Source organism: Acomys minous (genome assembly GCF_964271855.1).
Source record: "Acomys minous genome assembly, chromosome: 13".
NCBI lineage: Eukaryota > Metazoa > Chordata > Mammalia > Rodentia > Muridae > Acomys > Acomys minous.
The window spans coordinates 43603070-43611671 of record NC_140495.1 but is presented as its reverse complement, the minus strand read 5'-3'; positions in this window follow the sequence as shown (position 1 = coordinate 43611671).

Here is an 8602-nt window from a genome sequence, read left to right as displayed (position 1 = left end):
CATCTATGTTGTTTCCAAAATCTGTCTATGAATTAGGTGGCTATGAACATAGTTGAGCAAATGTCCTTGTCATGTGATGGAGCATCTTTTGGGTATATGCCCAGGAGTGGTATAGCTGGGTCTTGAGGTAGAACTATTCCCAATTTTCTGAGAAAGTGCCAGATTGTATGCAGTAAACCTCGACCTCCTGTTCAGATCTAGCCAATGGACAGTTCATTCTCCATGGTTGTGGGGACTGCCTCTGACATGAACTCTGGTGCCTCCAATTTGGTCATTTCCCCTTGGTGGGGAGGCCCAATAGCACACAGAAGAAGAGGAAGCAGGCTATCCAGAACTGATAGGCTGTGGGCATACAGTGGGAGAGGAGGTCCCCTTCTGTGAGAGGTCTAGGAGAGGGAAATAGGGCAGAAGAGGGAGGGAAGGGTGAATGGGAAGATACCAATAAGGAGATAACATTCAGGATGTAATCTGAATAAATTATAATAAATTATATATATATATAGTTTTACAATCAGAATTTTAAATGCACCAAGATAGGAAAGATGTTTTCTTCAAGACCGTCATTTACAAATAGCCAAAACACTATGAATATAACATTTATATAATTCCTGATTATTTTGTGTTTCCTCTTGCTGTAGGTAGTTTAGTGTGTATGTGTGTGTGTGTGTGTGTGTGTGTGTGTGTAATAATATATATGTATGTATAAAATCATTAAATAAAAAAGCAAACAAAATAGGAATTACGAAACTTAAACAATGACCAAAAATATTAGTAAAAATAAATCTATCAGATGATTCAGCACCCCGCCCCCCCCCCGCCAAAAAAAAGAATGTTTTCAGTCTTATGTCATTACCAGGCCCTTCCAAAAGAAAATGTTCTCAAGGTCTAGAGTCTTCAACTTAACTAAACTGTGATGTTGAAGACAATATCAGTTTGCAGGAAAAATCAGATCAACGAAAATTCTCGTCTCTTAACTGCTGACTGCTAAAATAGGGAAAGATTTGGAGCTAGTTCATTATTTTATTCACTGACCAATTGTAGAGAGAACTATAGGCTTGAAACACTTCTGGGTACATAGTACTAGCCATATTGAGCAAACCTTTCTTTCTGGGGCTGATGGTCTTTTAGGCTGACAGTTGCTAAAGGAAATATAAAGCATTTGTTACAATGGTATATATTTATCTCCATGGAACACACATAAAGTAGACTTCAAAATGAGGAAGGCTGAGCTGGAGGTACGATGTCATAGGGTATAGAAATGAAAAATGACTCCAAAAGGTACACACTATCATAAACTCTTATACAGTGAAGGACAAAGCAAAGTGAAGAAGCAACCCATAGACAGAACACCGGACAGGGGGCAGAGGGCGTGGGAACCTCTGTGGCAGCCGTAAGCTTTGAGGGTTTAGAAGCAGGTATTGAGAGATGGCTGGCGAGACTGGAGTGAGTGGCAGGAGACAGGCAGGACCTTAGCAAAGGAAGAAGGAGAACCAGAGCCTCCGGAGCTGTGCGGCCACAGGAAAGACCTGAGACTCAATCCCAGGCAAGGCGGGAGTGATGTGGGAGAGTCACAAAGGCTGTGTGAACAGGTAATGGTTTCAGTCTCCTTTGCAGGGAATGTGAACAAAACTATATGGTGTAAGATCATGTCTATAGAGCAATTGTAGTGGTTTCAGCACATACTTAATGTGTCACAATTGTTTCTGACTATTGAATCAGTGTTGTTCCTCACTTCCCTGAGGTTTTGGAATGGGGAATCTTGTAGCTTTGTGACTCTCCACCGTTGCTGGCAGTGAGGTTTCACATACCAGCTTAGGGCTGGGAAGATGGCTAAGTAAGAGCACCTCGTGGGAGCGTGAAGACCCGAGTCTCCAGCACTCACATAACCCTGTGTGACTGCACTTGCTTTCAAACCCAGCACTGACAAATGGACAGGGTGATTCCTGGGAGCTCAGTGGCCACCCAGCTTGACTCAAAGCAATGAGCTTCAACGTCAGTGGGGGATCCAGTCTCAGGTATCTCAAGCCAGAGAGCAACAGAGCAGGTTATATCTTTTTTATTTTTTTATTTTTTGTTTTTGTTTTGTTTTGTTTTGGTTTGGTTTGGTTTGGTTTTTCGAGACAGGGTTTCTCTGTGTAGCCTTGGCTCTCCTGGACTCACTTTGTAGACCAGGCTGGCCTCGAACTCACAGAGATCCGCCTGCCTCTGCCTCCTGAGTGCTGGGATTAAAGGCGTGCACCATCACGCCCGGCAAGCAGGATATATCTTGTCCTTCTCTGGCCTCCATGTTTGTGTGTGTGTGTGTGTGTGTGTGTGTGTGTGTGTGTGTGTGTGTGTGTGCGCGCGCACACATACACACACGCAACTACACACACACACCACCTACACACCCCATTCACACAAATCCCCACACAAAACAAGAAAGCTCCTTTACACATGAATATATAATGCATACCTGCACACAAAGTAAAGTGATTAAAAGCCTCGCCCATGAGTATACTATGCACACAATCTCACATGAAATAAAATAATAACAGATTTGCTCTTCTTCAAATTCCCACTGATGTTAGTTCTCTATCTTCCAAAAATTACTTTGTTCACACTGTGTGCAGTTATGATCTAATTTTAAGTAAAATAGCAGGAAAAATAACACAAATTTGTTGTATGATAAATTTATTTATAAATATTATATATCTCTTATGAACCTTGATAGAACGGAGAAGTTCTTTAAAATTCAAGTCAGAAAATGTAGGTCAATTTTTCACAGCTTGAGAAGGAAATAATAAGTGCTCAATAGGTTAGAAAGAAAGAAAGAAAGAAAGAAAGAAAGAAAGAAAGAAAGAAAGAAAAAGAAATAGGACATTTTTTAAAATTTTATAATTTTCACCTGTCCTTTGTATAGAGTGCAGAGGGGAACATGTATCCTTTATGTAAAGACTTACCTTTCCATAATTACTTAAACTGTCTAAATGGCCTTCTGCCAGCAGAGCTCTAAGGATGAAGCACAAAACCCTAGGCTAAAACAAATAGCTCTTGGAGCTCTGCTGGCCTGGATACTGTTTCATAGGTCATCTGACACCAGGCAGACCAGATGGGACAGTTCGCAGGGGTGATAAGGAGCTAAGAGACAGTTGCTCTCCCTTACTGCTAGCCACAAAGGGACATGTTTTGTGGGCTATTGGGTTGCTCAGATAAGGAAGAATTTCTTTGAGAAAAGCAAGAGCCCAGAAGTGGAACTGAGAAACTGGAAGACAGAAACCCGACCTCAGTGTCCAGTAGAATGACTTGAAACCAGACTTCCCGACCCCAGCTTCTTCATGTGACCTGTAAAATTTGTTTTTTAAACAATCATGCATGACAAAATAAAATATAATAAGGAGAAGCAAGATCCTCACCTTGAGTCTGGACAAGGCAACCGGATGGAAGGAAAAGTGTCCCAAGAGCAGGAGCAAGAATCAGAGATCCTTGGCTGGAGCCATGGTTTGAGCAGGACCCCTGGGCCCAAATCTGCCTATCCTAATGTTCTTCTTGTAGGTTTCTAGGACCATCTGGATCAATACAGGCCATAAACTTCAAACCCCTACTCAGATCTAGCCAATGGACAGGACATTCTCCACAGTTGAGTGGAGAGTGGGGTATGACTTTCTCATGCACTCTGGGGCCCCATATTTGACCATGTCCCCTGGGGGGGGAGACCTGGTAGCACTCAGAGGAAGGATAGCAGGCTACCAAGAAGAGACCTGATACCCTATGAGCATATACAGGGGGAGGAAGTCCCCCTCAGTCACAGTCATAGGGGAGGGAAGTAAAGGGAAAATGGGAGAAAGGGGGAATGGGAGGATACAAGGGATGGGATAACCATTGAGATGCAATAAGAATAAATTAATAATAAAAAAAGAATCAGAGATCCACTTGTTAACACACTCAGAAGTTCCATAAAATACTAAGATGAAAGTTACAGTACGTACACAGAGGACCTGGCACAGGCCTGAATAGGCTCTGAGCTTTCTGCTCCAGTCTCTGTGAGTTCATATAAACATTGCTCAGTTGATGCAGAGGACCTTGCTCTCATGGTGTTCTCCGTACCCTCTGGCTCTTACACTTTTTCTGCCTCCTCTTCCATGGGTTCCTAGGGGAGGGATTTGTTAGAAACATATTATTTAAAGGTGTGCTTTTTGAGGGGTCATTTTATTGATAATTTTGTAGACCAATAGTGTTTGGTTTTACTTTAGGTCTCTGGGCCATCTACTCTCTGGTTCTTGGTTACCCAACCAGTGTTGTAAGTCTAATGTTTTGTGGCTGGGTTGGTGTTCACATTTCTCTTTTGGTAGCCTGCAGAGTAACTTGTCATACCAAAACCACTAGACTGTCAAGGTAAAGTCTCTATGTAGCAACCAGCTCAGCTTTTCCATGATCACTGAGGCGTGTGTGTGTGTGTGTGTGTGTGTGTGTGTGTGTGTGTGTGTGTGTGTTGTCCTCAGCAGTGGGGTCCCTCTGTAAGTTTGCAGAGAGGAGTTCATTGTCTTATCAATAGTCTGGGTTGTTTGGGGATTTCCATGGTATCCCTTTGGCCAACAACTTAATTGAATGTAATGCAGTCTTTAAGTTATTCCAAGCCAGCCTCTCTGACAGCTGAAATAAAAAGTGTGGGCTAGGTACGTACTGAGTTCTAAAGTCTTGGAACATTTTAAAAACACTAAATCCAGTAATATGGAATGTAATATGTTAGACATCAGAATTTTTTGTGACTATTATATGTCTTATAACACAGGGAAGGGAGAAACATATTAAATTTCATAAAAAAAAAACACAGAAAATAGAGGAGTCTAGATCTAGTCTTAGGGTAGAGTGCAGAGATGGGAGTAACAGGCTGTAGAGAAAAAAATGAAAGTGGGATTTACAAGTTAATGATAGGGCTAGCAAAAGCATCAAATCACAGGGCACAGTCAGTACGGCATAATGCAAACAAAAGGTAGAACAACTAATGTGTCTCATAACTGCACAAGGCTTTAAACTGGTACCTAACAGGGCCGACTTGAGAGAAGCGCCTGAGGATTTGGGCTTGGTTGGGGCTTTTTATAGGTCATCTGTGGAGTCTGCGTAGGTGAAGAGGAGTCATACTAAAGGTCCTGAACAGACAATATGCTCTTGACAAAATAAAATATTCAGTTATGCATCCAGGCCAAGTGCAATGCTCGGAATTCAGTACACCTTCGAATCCCCAAGGCAGGACGACTTTGTACAGAAGACTATTTCCATGGAGAACTGCGCTCCCTTGTGATGAAATGATGATCCTCGCTGACCTGCCCCGGGCTTGCTGGATGCAGTCGGAGCACAAGACCAAAGTTACACTTCCCAGCTTATCTCCCAGCTAAGAGCACCCACTCTAACTCAAAACGCGGCTGGCACCCAGCGCTCTGCTGTTTAAAAAAAAAAAAAAAAGCTTGCTGCAAATGTACAGGAAGTTAAAGAAGGAAGCGGGTTGCTGAGGGTGCTGCACAGAGAATATGGAACCCCCCTTGCCCACAACTGAAGTGCGTACCCTAACTCTGAAAAAGCCAAGACACAAATCCTCATCCGAGTTGTTCTTGCAGTTTTTAGCCTTGAAGCAACCACAGCAGCAGTTCCTGGGAACTTGTCGGAGAGAGACTGATTGAATCAAAACCCCCAGGGAGGACTTGGCATTTGCAGTTTAACAAGGCCACCAGGTGATTCTGGCTCACACTAAATTTCAATATACACTCTCACTGTCAGTTCTCAGCTGGTGTGGCTGAGGTCTTCCCTCAATTTACCGTAAGGCTTTCTGTGAGCCTGCTGGCCATAAACAAGAAGATGGCTTAAGCCCTGGAGTATAGTTTAATGATGTCTTCTCCTATGCTCAGCTTTATAAACCCAGTGACTTGCAGCTGTACTGACCCATAGTTTAGCCAGGGAGAGTAGAAATGAGCAAGGAAGTAGATACAGCATTGAAACAATTCTCAAGACACTGTAATGCTACTTGGTCACATCGATGTTGTTAAACTACAGCCACGAATTCTAAACTTCCTAACCAAGTAGAAATCCCTCTCTTGGTAGCCGTGGTTAGTTCACTTGGCAGTTCAGTTGAAAATTTACATGGAAAAGAGGCAACTGGACCACTTTGAGAAGAACTGGTTATCAGAAAAAGTACTGTGCACTCATGAGCGTGAGCTCCACCCAATCCAGAAAGCATGCCAGTTGCACTGCTGAGTCCAGCTCTGAGGAGGCAGAGGCAGGCAGATCCCTGAGGCTAGCCTTGCTGGCAATCTCAGAACGGTAAGACCCTGCCTTAGAAAACAGGATAGAAGGTCCCTACAGAGTGACCTTTGTTCCTGGCTACACTTTACCATACAAAAAAATAATAATAATTTTTTTTACTGACATCCAAACACACACACACACACACACACACACACACACACACACACACACACAAACAAACACACACACACCAACCAACCAACCAAACAAGCCCAAAACCAATCAGTAAAGTGGTTCATGTGCTGCTGTGTAAATTTTGTTAAAGTCCAAATATACACCTGTTAAATTTTGTCTCTGATCTCTAAATGCATGTTCACAAATGTGCACCTATGTACAAATATGCATACCCTCCCCCTCTTTTACACATGAGTTGTTCCAGTTGGCTTTCTTATAATTCCACAAATGGCATTTAAAGGGGAGTCCTACCAGCTTGTCTTCCACTGCTACAGTTCACTTATTTTTATGCTAGCAGCTATAAGTGTTTGTAACTGTGACGGAGCATGTGTGCTGGTGTCTTAGGAATTAGGAAAAAAAAAAAAGTCTCTTAACACTAATGAACCTTGAAATCGTACTTCAGTACAGCATTTATCCTGCATCCTGAAATGAGATTCCCTTCATGTATCAAATTTCCAGATAAACTTCCTCTTAGTAATAATAACACTGTCGTTTTAATGGCATCCATCAGAAATGCAATAATTGTAATTATGTTTTTATTAGGTCATAAAAAAAACAAATCTCTGTCCCATGAAGGCAAGAGGAGCTGCCAGTTGCCTCTCACTTTGAAACAAGAATAAAGCATATCCATGTAGCCCATACTGTGTGTCATCATTCATAATCACGGTGTGCTTAGGGAGAGAGCCGACCAAGCTTGCTTATACTTAGTAAGAGAAAGGGTGACATGTAAGGTTTTGCGGTCCGAAACAGGCATCTGTTTAATGAAACAACTACAACACAAACAACAAAACCCATTTGATTTCCAGAACAGATCTCGGGGGGGGGGGGGGAAGGTGTTTTGGAAGAAAAAGATGCAGGAAAAGACTTGCAATAAATCTCCATTAAGTTCAATAAGCTATATGAATGACCTTCTCCGTCCATCTATCCAACAAGTATATAAGTCTAGGTCCCATCCATACAGCAGGGAACATTGCATAGGCCTTCAAGGCTCATGGCCAAATATTATGGTATGGAGTGACTCCAAGAATGTATTTACATGGCTGAGAGCCAAATACAGGTCCAAGGCCCACAGAAGACGAGACGTTAGCAAACCACTCTCCTTGGCACATTGCCTATGTTTTGTGGATCAATAGCAAAGCATAAGCCTACGAGAGTGAATAAAACGTGTTGTGAGCTGGCTCTCTGAGTGGAGCATCACAACAGCGTGGGCAGGGCTCTGAACCATCAGAAGAATCCTTGCTGTCATCTTCACTCACATTCACTGTGTCATCAATCGGCTCCCATGCTGTTATAGAGGGAGTAGGTGGTAGCAAGAATGGACCAATTATTTTCCTGTCTGCCTGTCTGAAAATAATATCTGAGTCAGCTGTAGATATCTGGGGCAATTGGAACTGGTTTCTAAGTGTCTAAAAAAAAAAGAGATGGTAGACTTAGCGGTGTGAAATAAATAGATTGGTGGCTAGTTATAAAAACCAAACACGAGTGTTTATGTATTTAAAAAGACAAATGAATTCACAAAGTGGATCATAGAATTTATTCAACGCCAATGCCTCCTGTATACTATATAAGATCTACACATAAATCTCTAACTTTCCTAGAAATACCACATGAGAGATTCAATTTTACTTGATAAGTTTTATAATATCACTTAACCTACTAATGGAAACAAAATACCATAGAAACCCCAGTTAGTGTATCTTAACAGTTCGTGGTTGCAACATATTAAACCAAATATTTTATTGCACATAATATGATCCATTGGATAAAAAATCTGCAAAGTGGAAACTTTTTCAATGACCCATGTCATTACCATTAAAATGGTTACTATTATAATAGCGTTATATTACTAAATAGAGTGTTGGTACTCAAAGACACTTAAAAATGTAGAGATGGATGAATATTTAGCCATCTCTTCTCTCACAAAATATCTTTTATAGGATATAAATGTGAATACGACACAAAAATAAAGGAAACTTGCTTGAGAGGACACACACACATTTGAATGGGTAACTCATCATTTTTATTCTTGCTTTTTTTTATTCTTCCACATTCTACATTTCTTCTTATCTACGGTGTTTCTTCTCTCCAGAGTTGGAACCCAGCTTTTCCTAGGAGCATTGGTGAATGACTGCTGGATATTAGAAAGACC